General features: G+C 36.8%; 1 pseudogene; it reads right to left on the bottom strand.

The window, feature by feature from the left end:
* The window catches only part of LOC149234728 (alpha-mannosidase At3g26720-like), a 57,613-nt pseudogene that overhangs the window by 16,322 nt on the left and 24,181 nt on the right, over nucleotides 1-17,110 (bottom strand).

Below are 17,110 nucleotides of genomic sequence, written 5' to 3'. Positions count from 1 at the left end.
TTTTCACTATTTAAACAATTGATGGAGATTCTTCATTTTCTTATTATTTTAGTGTAGGGCTTTTTAGATGGTGGTGTCTAAGCACCTTGTAGCACCACATTAAATGCAATGGTGGGGTGCCTAGAAACCATTAGATCTTATTGTTAGTAAGATTTAACATTGTTTAAGCACCCCACTACTACATTCAATGTGGTCTTGCAAGGTGTTTAGGCCTTTCTCTCTTATATTGAAAGATTGGATCATTGACCCATTTTATTTAATTCTAACTTTGGCCTAGAATTAAGCATTATTCCATCTTTTTTACTTTAGACATAGCATGTTGATAATCTCGTTATTTCCACCCTCATAATCATCCAAATAATCTACCATCATACAAATCATTTTTCCTACTTCAAATCCAATAGGGGTGTTACTCTAAAAGTGTAATGTCCCTTGCCAAAATATGCTAACTCAACTTGCATAAATTTTTAATTTTCTCTTTTATGCATTTTGACAAACACTTTGTATGCAAACATTTCTTTAAACACTTTGTATGTGAATAAAATGAAACATTTACAACAGAGATATTTCTTCATACATTGTGTTTGAATTAAACATGAAAATCCTTGATAGAGTTCCCAAAGCACAACCAATTTTATTAAATTTGATCAAGAAATTACATGCAAAATATTAATTTTTGGAACCTAGAAATTACTTCAGCAACTGACACGAATTGGCTGCAAGACTGAGATGAAGCATATGGTCTCCAAAAATACGATTGCAATCTCCTCAATCAATTCAACCCTCTAGGAAATAATTTGACCCCTGAAGATCAACTTGACTTCCTCTTAGAATTTGGTCCTCAAGAAGGAACTCGACCCCCTCAAGATTAATTCAACCTCTATATATATAAAATGCGAAATTCTTGTAGACAAATGGATCAATCCATTCTCAAGCTCAACATTCTCTAGCAAAAATATTATCATTAAGCATGTGTGAGAAATATGGATGATTCCTCCTTCTTGATCAGCTAGGGTGGATATGTCTCACCACGGAAACTAATCTTGATTAGGTAGGATGGATATGTTTCACCACCAAAAGTAATCCTCACGAGGGTTTCACACCCTTTACTCGAAAGCTCCAAGAACTCACCAAAATCAATTTAGAAAAATAACTAATGCATAGTCAAAAGTGAGCTCTAGTTCTCTTTTTATAACTTTATCATTGGAATACCATTCGTCAAAATACCATGGGTCATCAAAATACCATCGGTTTCTCTTTTATAACCCTTTTAAATTTAATTATTCAATGTAACTTTTATATGTTGCTTTTTCACCCAAATGATATTTAAACACTTAAATTAATTGATCCCCTTTTTACCGACTATAGTCTATGGGAATCAAATATGATATTGAGTCCTCCTCCAAAAGTGATCATCCGGAAAGGGACATAACAATCCTCCCTTCCTCATATTTCTTTCCCTCAAGTGATCCAAAACCTTCATATCAATACAGGGATCCAAAATATGCCTATAGAATGCTTCAACATATATTCGTTGTACCGTCCTAACACAACTAAAACAAACATCACTATTGTGGAGAAATTCGCTATAATGTAATCTATTTGTCATAAAAACCCCCATTAAAGTTGAAGGGCACAACTCCTCATGATTCAATTTTACAACATATCCCATGTATCCTTCAAGGAGGATTCCAAGTTTCAATTCATCCTCCCATTTTTTCATCTTACTCATAGAAGTATCAATGTACAAATTTACTTCATTTACCATAATTTGATTACTAATTTGTGATTGACTTGTTGTGAATATTGTGATAACCTCCCTCCCCAAATCATCATCAATCAAAATTGGCCCAACCATGAAATCTCTTTCAACATCCTCTTCATTCTTGTGCAATATATGTAATTGAGACACCCATGGGGAAAACTGATGATATACTTCACTCACCATTTCTCCCTTTATAACTGACTATGTAACCTGCTTGCTTGAAGCCTAATAGGAAAGCACCTAGTATTGTTTGGATGAAAGATATAAGCACAAGAAGTATCATTCTATCCTACTTTCGTGTTTCCATCACTTGCATTGTACCAACAAAATGATTGATGTATAGGAAAGGCTACTCTATATTTAGGATTTATAATCTCCATCGGCCATCCTGTTGAATTGGAAAACACCATCTAAATCCCATTTGAGTCGATAATTATTTTCCCATTTATATGTTCTGGTTTCACTAAAGAGGTCCAAGATGTTTCTGTATTCAAGCTTCTGTGATCCATAATGAATTAAGCAAAGTTTTTCGGTAGAAATCACATAAGAGAATTTTTTTGCCGACGCGTTTTGAACCAACAAGTGTGGTTCATCATTAGTACCAGATGAAGAGGCAGACCATGGCAAAGGCTTAAATAAAGAGCAATGTAGAGACATAATTTCAAGTAATGACTATATTTGAACAATAATATTTAAACTATAATATTAATTTATTAATATATTAAAAACAAATATTATTAACTAACGACTATATTAAACGGCTAGTTTTTTTGAAAAAATATTTAAATAATGATATTATTTCATTAATTTATTAAAAATATTAAGAAGTAACGGCTAAATTAAACGGGTAGTTTTTGAAAAATAATATTTAAATAATGATATTAGTTTATTAATTTATTAAAATTATTAATATGTAACGGCTAATTTTTGAAAGATAATATTTAAATTGTGATATTAGTTTATTAATTTATTAAAAACAAATATTAATAAGTAACCACTATATTAAACAACTAGTTTTTGAGAAATAATATTTAAAAAAAAAGAGTCAAACTTTAAAGGAGGGGAGTCAAAAATTATAAAAACAAGTGAAGACCCTAATCGAGAAAAGATCATTTGATAAATGGAAATAAAATAAAATAATTAATGGAAAAATAAATGAAATAAAACAAAAATATACACAAGTCAAAAAAAAAAAAAAGAAAAAGGAAAAAGAAAAAAAAAAGAAAAAAGAAAAAAAAGAAATAGAAACACACACATATATATATATATCCAAAGAAAAATAATCAATAAATAAAACGGGGTCAATAATAAATATGGGGTTGAGGCCCATTAAACAAATAACAAAAATACTAAAAGGAGTTAAGAACGAATAGGATGACAAAATACATAAAAAAACATGAAGGATCAAGAAAATAAATTCTAATGAAGAATAAATCAACAACAAATACTATAAAAATGATGCCAATACCTACATAGATAAACAAACAAACAAAATAAATCCCAAAAAGAAGCCTAAAAAACTAGGAGGACATGACAAGGACCCAACTTCTACTAATATTCCAACCATCATCTCTGTTCAAATTATTGGGTCTTTTTTCAAACTCTAGGGCCTCCCTCAATTTGCGATGATGGAAATGACTAACCCTAGCAATGAATTGGGCCTCCTTAATGCAGATGTGATGCTTATATTTATCTACATGCTCTGCCAAAGCAGAGGAGCGGGTCCTGCCATTCTTGATATCAGGAGCGTGCTCATGAATCCTTTGATTAATCGAGCGACTAGTCTCACCAATGTAGGGAGTCCCATAAGAGCATGGGATAACGTAAACACCCTTCATATTCTTGGGGTCCACTGGGTCTTTAATAGATCTAAGGGAGCTCCAGATGGTATTTAAAGGCCTGAAGGTTGAAGCCACTTTATGCTTCCTTAGGATCCTCGCAATCTTGTCAGTGGTCCCTTGGATAAAAGGAAGATGAACACCAGAAAATCGATCCTTGGTATCTTTCTTAGCACTAGGACCTTTTTCAGCTCTGAGGAAAGCCTTAGTACATTGGTGTCTACTATACCCATTATTAAAGAAAACACTTAGGAGATGTGCTTTCTCTTCCTTGAGATGGTTCTCATCAGAAACTTTTAAAGCTCTAGTCACTAAGGTGTTGAGAACACCAAGCTTTTGAGCTGGGAAATGATGAGAATTAGCATGAAGATATTGTTTCGTATGAGTTTTCTTACGATATACCTGATGAGAGAAAGAGCCATCATCATTCCTTAAGAGGAGGACGTCAAGGAAGGGAAGACTACCATTACATTCAAATTCCATGGTGAACTTTATAGAACTAGATTGATTGTTAAGATGGAGGAAAAACAATTCCAACTTTTCTTTACCATGGGACCAGATGACACAAGTGTCATCCACAAACCTCTTCCACATCTTAGGCAGAAGATGAGAAGAAGCTAAGGCCTTTGATTCAAAATCCTCCATGAATAGATTAGCTACCACAGGGGAGAGGGGGGAACCCATGGCGACATCGCAAGTTTGCTCATAGAATTCCCCATCGAATGAAAAGAAAGTAGAAGTAAGACAAATACCAACTAAATAAGTCGTATCAGGATCTGTGATGCGCTTGATGACTTCGATGGCCTCGTTGATAGGGATATTAGTGTAGAGGGAGACCACATCGAAGCTCACAAGCTTGTCATTTGGATCAAGCTTGAAACTCTTTAACTCATTAACAAACGATGCAGAGTCCTTGATGAAGGATTTTGTATGGCCAACAAGGGCTTAAGCTTCTGGGCTAAATATTTAGCAAGAAATATACAGATTCTTTTCAGCTTTCAGGAAATATACAGTGTAACCAAGGGCGAACTAAAGCTTCAAATAATATATTAAACAGTGGTCCAGTTGGAACTAAAATGTCCCGTGTGTAGGAATTGTGAACTCTTCTGGTTGTTGCATCAACTAAGACAATCGATGCCTGAACTCTATTTCCATCTAAATCTAATACATCCAATGTTGAACTTGCTATCGACATTATGCCAACTTTGTTACACTTCCATCTCATAGGATTATATATAACAATTATTATACTCATCCCATTTATTAAGTCAACTTTAGATTTAGGGCATTAGTTGATATTCCTTGCATTCATTGAATAAATGCAATGTCACATTTATCTTATTTGGTTGTTGAAGCCCATTGCCAAGAAGCGATCCATCTAAGGTGAATCTTTGTTCTTGCAGGAGGCTTGTTTTTGAAGCATCTTCTTGAAGAATGAGTTTGCTAACCACAATGCTCACACAAATGAAGATCAAAACAATGATCTTTCACATGGCCAACTCAGTCACATTGTTGGCATTTCACAATATGTTGTGAATGTGGAGGAGGAGCATAAACAGGTGAAGATTTGTCCTAAAGAAATCTAGCACTCTAACATTTGATGGGCTTGGAATAGTTTAGAATATGAAATGACATCTCCTTGTCATATCCAAGACCGATTTTGTGCTTGTTGCTGACAAGCTCTTCCCAAGGTCTGGTGATGCGCTTGGGAGGTGGAACCTGAACTTCTATAGCTGCATGCAAATATGCTCTTGCACTAGGCATTGAATGTGAATCAACATCAGTCTCACTCATCTTATTACTTTCTAGCAGCTAATGGGGGTTAACTTCAAACTCATAAAGTGGATTGTTTTGAATAAAAACAAGTTCTAAATTATGACTAAGCTATTGTAGCTCATCTTGTTGTAGTTGTGACTCAAGCTGCACAAAATATATATTTTCTTGTGCATTATGTAGATAGGTCTAAATGTCAAAGAGAGAGCTTTTGTTGATTTTAATTGTGTTTTCAATAGTAGACATGATCAAAGTTCTTAATAACTCTAATAAATTGTCAATGTGAGTCATTTAAACTTCAAAAGGTTTCTTGCAACTTAATTCATTAGCAATAATCCAAAATAAATAAATAAACAATTGGTAACGTATGCAAATCAATATTTAGTGCACTCAGATAGAAAACAAAAGATTATGTTGGCTACAAAATGTTGTAGCGAAAATTGAGATTCAAGGTTCTCTTTCCCGAACAAGATTTCTTCACTCTAATACACCCATTATATAATGAAAAATATCTCCAACGATTTGATCAGATTTCTATGGAGAAACCACGACTAGAAATTCAAGTTGGTTTGGATATATTGATGAATTTCATTCTTGAAAGAAGAAGGATGAAGCAAATTGGAACAACAATTACAATTGGTCCTATACTTGCAAGGCTTACACAATAATTTTTAGATGCTCTTAATGCAAGGGTTGTGCCAACAATTGCAACTCACTGGCAACATATTTATCATCTTTGCTGGAGAGAAGGCAGAGGAAGAGGAGAACCCACTTATACTGATTCAAACAATGAATCAATGGATTTGCCTCGTTATTGTTCTCTTCTACTAATACCCAGAGCTCCCACAACATTTATAGATAAAATTTCACAGGAAGGTTCGTAATTCTTATCGTTCATCACCCTTTTGCAGTTTCATGCGACTTTTCAACAACAATGCATCTAAAGGCCAACATTTATTGCAATTCTAATCAATATCGGATGGATTCTTCCCAATATGAAAAGTGGACTCCAACAATGCCAAAGCACGTAGGCGGTTCATACTCACTACGAGCTAGTCCTACAACATCCTCCTATCTATGATCCCAATTCACTGGTTGTTTACACTATATATAGGTTGGCCAGACTTATTCCTCTTCTTACTGTAGAGTCTGTCGTGGGTGGTGCATGTAAACGAATGAATGCATCTGAAGCTACAACTATGTACACACAACTCTATATAGACAAAGAGAGACCGAGTCGTGGCCTACGCTTGCTTTCCTGTCAGTGTGTCAGTTCTACTTGAGAAAACAAGGGCCCTCCTTATATGTTGAGCTTTAATAGGTTCGAGACCAAATCAATGTGCTTCATCAAACCTGAATGGAGACTTACAACACACAAAGGCTTCATCAACCAGCGCTCACAACATATGTAATTCAATAAAACACACTCAATACAACAAATTCATATATGCTTTAATACAATACTCTCAATCAACTAGCCCCAACGGATAGCTCAGTTGTTCGAGTTCCTGTTGCTAAGTGCCTCACCTATCGGGAGGTCATGAGGTCAAATCTCCTCGATGCCCTTGGGGTTAGGCCTTGCTAGTTTGGCCAATGGGTAGATCCCTTCGGGTTGATCTACCTGGATTTTCCCGTGGATGTAGCGGCCACTCAGTGTCCGTGAACCACCTTGAAAAAAACACTCTCAATCAATACAAAGCATACGACATACATGTCATATGACCAACATACAATCAAACACACCGTACGCTGGAGTCTTCAACGAACATTACAACACATAGAAGGAATGACCAACACACAGAGTAATCAATGCACAATCTTCTAGTTGTTAAATGAATGCACGAACTTCAAAACACACATAAATGAATGCTTATTTTATAGGACTAATGTTTATAAGAAACACATACACAATTAATTATTTCTCGCCATCACCCTGCATCGCATATAACAACACATTCCAATGTATACATTGATAGCTACAAAAGTCGGGGACATCGAGGCATTCTCAATAGATTTCCATTTGATTTAAAACCAACACCATCGACCCCAATAAACAATGACAACATTGACTGCTCACTTCAATATGCACCATACGTTGTCACCGAGAAAAAGAATAGGGGCAACTTTCCAACGAACCAATGTACAATGAGGAGACATAGCCAATGTTCAGAAAAGAGATAGATAAAATAACATAAGCATCGTTGACAACAACATGAGAATAACGTAAGACTAGGCAAATAGAACATTAGGTGCATAGGTCTGAGCAAAGGGACCATGAAGTCAGATTTGTGAGAAAGTTCGAGTAGGAAAGGGCGTTACTTCATGTTGTAAGGGGTCACAGAATCAACAAACCAAACTAAGTAATCAAACCATATTAGTAGGGCACGAAACTAGTGGCTCAAACAAGATTAAACAAGTTAGAAATGTACCAACTCTGATACCATGTTAAACACACATATGTAATGGACAAGAGATATGAAAGATAAAGCATTGAATTGCATTTACTATTCACACTAATGTACATTTATACATATGACATGACCGTTGGATTCATCTTCCAAGGTCTCTTGGACTCCAATGGTTGTTCAACTTCCGCACCATAACCCTTAGTAGATTAGGTGTCCAATAATGAAAAAGCATTGTGAAAGGGTTAATTTCTACCTTAAGGTAATCATTGAACCATCAACCTGCAACAAACTTACCTTTTGATGTACAGAATGGTTTCTATACCTAGTGGGAATTTTATCTCCACAATTATTATTTTACTTGTCACTCATAAGATAGAGTAACACAAATTTATTCACACTCTCATCCTCTACAGAGCCATTTGAAAGTCGTTTTGCATAATCATTAGCTACATGTTGTTTGAGGTACCAAATATTTTATCATGTTGCTGCAAAAAAACCATTGCTTCTTCCACAGAATCGGTGTTCAAACTTCCATTATTTCTTCCTACAAGGAACTTGAATTGCCTTGTTGCTTGCATAAACCCTGATAGTTTTCTCACGTAACCTTTCAGAGTAGTCCGATTGATGAAATATCTAGTCCAGTAAGCATTTGAATAGTCTGTATGCAAGAAAAAGTCTCTTGTCCTCAAAGGTCAACGTTTATTAGATGCATATTCTTCTTTTGCGTAGATAGTTGGACTTGAGTTAAAAGCATTGACATGACCATCCTTATTCACATAATGTATGAGTTTATTCATCTGTATGAATCAAGTACCTACACTTTTATATTGGAAATCTTCACCCATAGTCCTTGGCATGTTCTCTGGCAAGGTGAATAAATTTATCATTCATTTCCTTAATAGTAAAATAATGTAAAAGAGGATCATCCTGGATTACAAATTTTGTTGTCACAATACCAAAATTAAAGTTATCAGGAGATGTATAAAGATTTGGAAGTATTCTTGTAAATACCTCTGCAATTGCCCAAAGAAATTAGAATTATGTAGACCCATCTCCATTGTACGATTCTTGCCTGATGGAATTGCAATGTCCATTCTAAAGAACATGCATCAAACCCAACTTCAGTAGATAGAGGATAAATTTGAACAACTGAGTGCCCAAATGGATCAATTTTCCATCCAGTGCAAGGTATAATGCCAAATTCCTTCTTAAGAAATATGTGCCCCAAAGATGTTTGGTCTATCATGTCCATGCTATCTCCTTTTTTCACACCTGACATATCAATCTCCAGTTTGTTGGAAAATTAGAAAGGCAGAAAGATTTTCTGTAGTTGATAATTACTTATGATATCTTTGAATTCTTATTATTTTTCTTATGTTACCTTTTAACTTAGTTCATCAAGAAATTAACAAAACCAAAACAGAAAAATCAAGTTCACCTGATATAAGCACTCATCCAGGGCTAAAACCCCTATATAGGGAAAATCCCAGTCAAGAACTCTTCCTTTAGTAATTCAAATTGAGATGGACCAAGACCCTAGACCAATAAACCTTCCTCCTCCACCAAGTCAACCTTCTAATATGACATAGTAGTTTCTTCTTATCAAACTACTCTAATCCAGTAATTTGATTTCCCAGTTGCAGAATTTCGACCCCCAAGAGCAAAATTTTGGCCCCCTTCTAGCAATTGCACAACTTCACACGTGTGGGAAAGAGAGAGAAATTTTCGACCTTTTGTGCTCAAGAAAGACCTTATTCTTCTTCACTATCCTTCTTCTCCTTCTTCCTTGAAATTAACACTTTTTCTCAGCCCAAAAACTATAGATCGAACTTTTGTGTGTGTTTGTGACAAATGAGGTCAAGTTGTAGCGTTTATATAGTGATTTTGCTGCCCAGTTTTAGGCCGAATTGTCTAGTTTTGAGGCTGACTTGGTGGAGGAGGCCTAGAAGACTAATTTTAATATAAAATAATTTTCTTTATTGACAAATAATTCCTCAGAAGGGTTCTTTACATTATGACATGGACAAGGACACTTGACACAAACCCTGCAAGCCTTCAATGGAGGCTTTTACCTAAAATAATATACCCAAGCATGAAACCCATGCTTTAATAAGTCAATTTTAATAATAATAAAATTTCACTTTTTTTCTTTTAATAAATACATTATGTTGTGACTTAAATACATTTATGAATATCGAACCTAGTTACATTCTTCAACACTCCCTCTTAACAAGGGAGGTATTCATAATTACAACTATATATAGGTACATGGAATATCTCCATAATGAATTATGAAGAGTTCAAGCACATTCAGTGCCACAAACTAGATACCTGACCATGGTTATCTATCCTGGTGGGACTAATATGGACTAAAGCATTGTGCAAGGGTTAATTTCTGCCTTAAGGTACTCATGGAGTCATCATCCTGCAACAAACTTACCTTTTGATGTTATGAATGAGTTCCATATGTTAGGATATTCCGACACATAGGAAATAGTTAAGTACAACTTGGTCTAGTGTAGAGTTAGGTAAAGTGTGTTTCTTTACCGTTGTACATTTTGTAACTTACAATCCGACGGTCACGATATGTAGTGATCCGACGGTTCATTCTCTCCTCGGTATAACTGACACTTGATCCGTGGCTTGACACCCGATTGGTCCATGAATTCTATTTAAAGCGCATGGAGGGTCATTTGTAGGGTAATCCGTGCATGAGAGAAACATATGTAAATTTTCATTCTTTTATTAATAAATTGCCTGAAGTGGCCGCGTTGGCTCAGGCCATGGACTGTTTCCCTCTTTGAGGGTTTTAACCACGTCGAAATACTGGTGTATTGATCTGCGATCTGGTTGTGAGCGGTGTCCTTTTGGTGTTCTGTCTGAGGAACTTACCCTGTAAATTCCTATATGGTATCAGAGCTATTTGAGGGCCGCGTCCGTTGGTGATCCAAATCTGAAGCCGGTAGAACTGCATCCGACTGCCGTTTCCTAGATCTACTGTTTCTGACTGCTTTCGGGCCGAGAGGACTGCTCTGTTGTGTTGGGAGCATCTGTTCCAGTGAGGAACCCCTTTCGTTTCACGCGAAAAGGTTTCCGGTAGCCCTAGTTGCGTCTTTTTTAAGATCTGGAGGTATACAGTGTTTATTTGCAGTTTACTGTTATTTTCTCTCTGTTTATTTCGGTTTCGGTTTATTTAGCCTTTTTATTACCGGATCTATACCTTTCATTTCTGCGTATGCTCTTTGCCCTGCGACTCTGTGCGATCTGGGCAAATCAGAAACAGAAAGGAAGGATTTTTCTCATGCGTATGCTCTTTTCCCTGCGCCTTAGGGTGATCTCGGAAAATCAGAAACATTGAGGAAAATATTTAGTTTCCGGCCAAAGCTAACTTTGAGCCGCAAGGTTCATTTTTGAAAATATTTAGTTTTTCGGCTAAAGCTAACTTCGAGCCATAAGGTTCGTTTTCTTTGGATGTCCGTGTTGGGTTTTGTGTTTTTTGTTTTGTAGGGAAAAAGAGCTTTCTCAAAGCAAGCACGCAACCCAAAGCACCCCCCCCCCCCCCCCCCCTCTCTCTCTCTCTTTGAAATGGAAAGTCAATACCAAGTTACCCTTGACAACACCAACTACTTCCAATGGTTGGCTTACATTGAGGATTTACTTAGAAGTAAAGGTCTCTACAGAATAGCTTCAGGCCAAGAAAAGAAACCGAAGGATGAAGATAAGGCTGCTAAATGGGAAAATAGGCAAGATCAAGCACGTGGATTGATAGGGATGTCTATTTCTCCAGATCTTAGATTCCATATTGCAGAAATTGATACTCCTGATGAAGCAATGAAACAAATCAATAAAGTTTTTGGGATTAAAAATGAAATTAGAGCCCATCAACTTGAAAATGAGTTGTTTACATTGGACCCTAATAATTTTTCTTGCATTGAATATTTCCTGTCCAAGTTCAAGACCCTTAGATATCTTTTGGAAGGTGTTAAAGTTAAGAAAGAAGATAGTAACCTTATCTATTCCATTCTTACAAAGTTGGGACCAGCCTACTCTGTGTTTGTTTCCACCTTCCATTCTACAAGAGAAGCCTTCATTTCTCAAGGAACAGACTACAAGCCCCCTTCCTTTGACTCTTTTTGTGATTCTTTAATAAGAGAACAAGAAAAACTCTTACACCTTGGTCTTCTTAATCTTGGAAACTCTTCCAAGAAAGCGTTAGCCGCCCAGCAGCAACCAAATTCAAAGAATCCTAAAAATTCATATCCTAAAAAGAATGGTCCTAAACCAAACAAGGGTCCTAAGCAATTTCAACCCCAAAATGAAAAATCATTTCAACAAAATGATAAGACAAATAAAAACAAAGGGAAGAAGACTGATAGACATTGCAATTTTTGTAATCGAGATGGCCACGTAGAATCAAAATGCTTTAAGAAGATGGAAGCCTTGGAAGCAGCAATGAAGAAACATAACATCCATTTGGGGCAATCTTCAACTTCAACTTCATCTTCAGGAATGGCACTTTCTGCATGTTGTTGTCAATCATCTCGGTCTGGCTATGCATTAAATGTATCTTCTTCTTCTCATTCTCATGAGTGGCTCATTGATTCTGGAGCTTCTTATCACATGGCCAAAAACAAAGCCATGTTTTCTTCTTTAAATGATTGTAACACCAAAAATATATATGTTGGTGATGATAGATCTCTTAATGTTGTAGGGACTGGAACTGTTCATCTAGACAATGGTCAGTTTAATGATGTATTATGTGTTCCAACCTTATCCTGCAACCTTCTATCTGTATATCAGATAACTCATTCAGGTGAAGGTAAAATCGTTGAATTATCACCTCATGATGTTGTAATCAAGGACTTAAGAGATCCTAAACAAATTTTGGCTACTGGCATTGCTGATGATTCTACAAGGTTGTATAAGTTTCACAACTTTGGGTCATCAAATCTTCCCTCAGTATTTGTTGCTCATAACGATGAAGTGAGCAAACTTTGGCATGAGCGATTTGGTCACTTAAACTATCGCTCCCTTCAGCATCTATGTAAAGAAAATATGGTGACAGGTCTTCCTATGGTATCTTGCAGAGATGGTGTTTGTTCCAGATGTGTACTCGGAAAACATCATCGGGACAGTTTTGAAAAACGTGCCTCTTGGCACGCCTCAGCCCCTTTACAGCTTGTGCATAGTGATTTATGTGGTTCACTTCCAGTTGTGTCATTCTGTGGGTGCAAGTATTTCTTAACTTTCATTGATGATTTCTCCAGACACACTTGGGTATACTTCTTAAAACTCAAGAGTGAAGTATTTAACACTTTTTTGGCCTTCAAGGCCTTTGTTGAAAAACAATCTGGACATCAAATTCTTAAGTTAAGATCTGATAATGGCAGAGAATATGTTAAAAACACATTCATCAACTATTGCACTGAGAATGGAATTCAAATGCAACATACTGTTCCATATACTCCACAACAAAATGGTGTAGCTGAAAGGAAGAATCGCACCTTAAAGGAAATGGCTAATTGTATGCTACAATCTAAAGGACTTGGTCTTAGTTTTTGGGCAGAAGCAATTAACAGTCAAATTACATAATAAATCGCACTCCTACTAAGGCTTTAAAGAATATCACTCCAGAAGAAGCATGGAGCTCAATCAAACCAGATGTAAGTCACTTTCGTGTTTTTGGAAGTGAAGCGTGGGCCCATATTCCAGATGAAAAGCATAAAGCTTTAGAACCTAAGAGTGAAAAATGTACTTTTGTTGGATATTCTGAAGATGTCAAAGGCTATAGACTTATTCCATTTAAGTCCAAAAATGTTATCATTAGAAGAGATGTAAAATTTGATGAAAATATATCGGCCTGTGAGCCTAGTCCGGCGGATGTGCCACCTCTCCCTATATCTTCTACCTTTGAAAACATTTCTTCTTCAGATGATGAAAGTGAGGATGACAATCCTCCCCCACCATCTCAGGATCCTCCTTCAACTCCTGAGCTTCCAAAATGGGTTCGTGCTACTCGAGATGCAGCAGGTGATCTTGTCGGTGATCCTACAGATCAGCGACGTACACGTTCTCAGTTCGAGAGAGCCTCTTCTTTACTGGCTCAAGCTCCAGTAAATTATGATCCTGACACCTTTGCAGAAGCTTCAGGCCATCCAGATTGGGAAGCAGCTATGAATGAAGAATATCATTCATTGTTGGCAAATGATACATGGGATCTTGTTCCTCTACCAAAGGGACGAAAACTTGTTAGATGCAAATGGGTTTACAGAACCAAGTATGGACCAGATGGGAAAGTTGATAAACATAAAGCTCGTCTTGTTGCTAAAGGTTTTTCACAGGTTGAAGGAATTGACTACACTGAAACCTTCTCTCCTGTTGCCAAAATGAACTCTATCCGCCTTGTTCTTTCCCTTGCTGCCTCTTTCAAATGGGAAGTCCATCAGATGGATGTTAAATCTGCCTTCTTGCATGGGGACTTGCATGAAGAAATCTATATGGAACAACCCATTGGCTTCATACAAACAGACTCCAACCTTGTATGTCGACTTAAGAAATCCCTTTATGGTCTCAAGCAAGCTCCTCGGGCTTGGTATGCCAAAATGGATAGCTTTCTTTTAGAATCTGGCTTTTCTAGGTGTCATTCTGACAATACTGTCTACACCAAGAAAGTGGGCAACTCTCTTATCATCCTTGTTCTTTATGTTGATGATCTTATCCTTACTGGCAGTGATCCCAACCTTATAAACCATGTGAAGTCTAGCCTTAAAAGGAAATTTGAAATGACAGACTTAGGACACTTACACTATTTTCTTGGTCTTCAAGTCTTGCAATCCAAGGAGGGTATTTCCCTTTCCCAGTCCAAGTATGCTTGTGATATTCTACGTCATTTTCACATGGAAGATTGTAAGCCAGCCCCTTCTCCCTTTCAGTCTGGAGTCAAACTTTCAGTCACTTGTAATTCTCCTGAAGTTGATGCTACCTTATACCGTCAACTTGTAGGAAAACTTTTGTATCTAACCCATACTCGTCCTGACCTTTCCTTTGTTGTTGGCCTTGTTGCTCGGTTCATGCAAAACCCCAGTGAAAGTCATTGGAAAGCAGCTAAAAGAATACTTCGTTATGTTTGAGGTACAGTTCAGTTTGGGATTCATTACAGTGCCGAAGCAGCTCCTCTATTGGTTGGTTTCACTGATTCCGATTGGGCTGGTGACCCTGATGATCGGAAGTCTACTGCCGGTTATGTGTTCACACTTGGTTCAGGACCTATTACATGGGCTTGTAAGAAACAAGCTGCCATTTCTCTTTCATCAGCAGAAGCAGAGTATCATGGTGCCGTAGAAGCTAGTAAGGAAGCCTTGTGGCTTCGTCAAATCCTGTCAGAGTTTGGCTTTTCCCAGCAGCATCCGACTACACTTTGGTGTGATAATCAAAGTGCCATTCAGCTATGCAAAGATCCAGTCCAACATCAGCGCAGCAAACACATTGAACTGCACATGCACTTCATCAGAAAACTCATTCACGACCATGTTCTTGAAGTGCAATATTGTTCAATAGATGATCAAGTTGCAGACATCTTCACAAAGGTTCTCACAGAGGCGAAGTACACTAAACTTCGATTTATGGTTGGAGTTCAGGAAGTTGTCACTAAGGGGGGATAGGCTCTAGTGCCTCCTTCCTTCTCCTATTGTGTCATATTTGTAAATCCTTCAATCCTATCCCAAGTTGTTCTTAAGGGGGGATGTTAGGATATTCCGACACATAGGAAATAGTTAAGTACAACTTGGTCTAGTGTAGAGTTAGGTAAAGTGTGTTTCTTTACCATTGTACATTTTGTAACTTACAATTCGACAGTCACGATATGTAGTGATCCGACGGTTCATTCTCTCCTCGGTATTACCGACACTTGATCCATGGCTTGACACCCGATTGGTCCATGAATTCTATTTAAAGCGCATGGAGGGTCATTTGTAGGGTAATCCGTGCATGAGAGAAACATATGTAAATTTTCATTCTTTTATTAATAAATTGCCTGAAGTGGCCGCGTTGGCTCAGGCCGTGGACTGTTTCCCTCTTTGAGGGTTTTAACCACGTCAAAATACTGGTGTATTGATCTATGATCTGGTTGTGAGCGGTGTCCTTTTGGTGTTCTGTCTGAGGAACTTACCCTGTAAATTCCTACACCATACCTAGTGGGAATTTTATCTCCACAATTATTATTTGACTTTTCACTCATAAGACAAAGCAACATCAAGTTCTTCACACTCTCAGCTTCTATAGAGCCATTTGAAAGTCATTTTGCATAATCATTAGCTACATGTTGTTTTGAGGTACCAAATATTATATCATGTTGACACAAAAAAGCCATTGCTTCTTTCAAAGAATCAGTGTTCAAACTTCCATTATTTATTCCTACTAGGAACTTGAATTCCCTTGTTGCTTGCAGAAATGGTGATAGTTCTCTCACGTAACCTTTCAGAGTAGGCCGATTGGTGAAATATCCAGTCTAGTAAGCATTTGAATAGCCTACATATGAGAAAAAGTCTCTTGTCCTTAGAGGCCAACTTTTGTTAGATGCATATTTTTCTTCTTTGTAGATAGTTGGATTTGAGCAAAAGGCATTGACACAACCATCCTTATTCACATAATGCATGAGTTTATCCATATATATGAACCAAGTACCTACACTTTTATATTGGAAATCTTCACCCATAGTCCCTGGCATGTTCTTTGGTAAGGTGAAGAAATTTATCATTCATTTCCTTAATAGTAAAATCATGTAAAAGAGGATCATCCTGGGTTACAGATTCTGTTGTCGCAATACCAAAATTAAAGTCACGAGGAGGTGTATAAAGATTTGGAAGTATTCCTGTAAATACCTCTGCAATTGTCCCAAAGGAATTAGAACTATGTAGACCCATCTCCATTGTACGATTCTCTCTTGATTGAATTGCAACGTCAATTCTAAAGAACATGCATCAAACCCAACTTCAACAGTTAGAAGATAAATTTGAAAAACTAAGTTCCAAAATGGATCAATCTTCCATCCAGTTCGAGGTATAATGCCAAATTCTTTCTTAAGAAATATGTGCCCCATAGATGTTTGTTCTATATGCTATCTACTGTTGTCACACCTGACATATCATTCTCCAGTTTATTGGAAAATCAGAAAGGCAATTTTTTTTCTCTAGTTGATAATTACTTGTGATATCTTTGAATTCTTATTATTTATTTCATGTTCCCTTTTAAATTAGTTCATAAAGAAATTACCAAAACCAAAACACAAAAATCAGGGACACTGGATATAGGCACTCAACTAGAGCTAA

Source organism: Pinus tabuliformis, chromosome 8, assembly GCF_031772625.1.
Source record: "Pinus tabuliformis cultivar Carrire ecotype Pingquan chromosome 8, CPIR1, whole genome shotgun sequence".
NCBI lineage: Eukaryota > Viridiplantae > Streptophyta > Pinopsida > Pinales > Pinaceae > Pinus > Pinus tabuliformis.
This window is presented reverse-complemented; position numbering and strand designations above follow the sequence as displayed.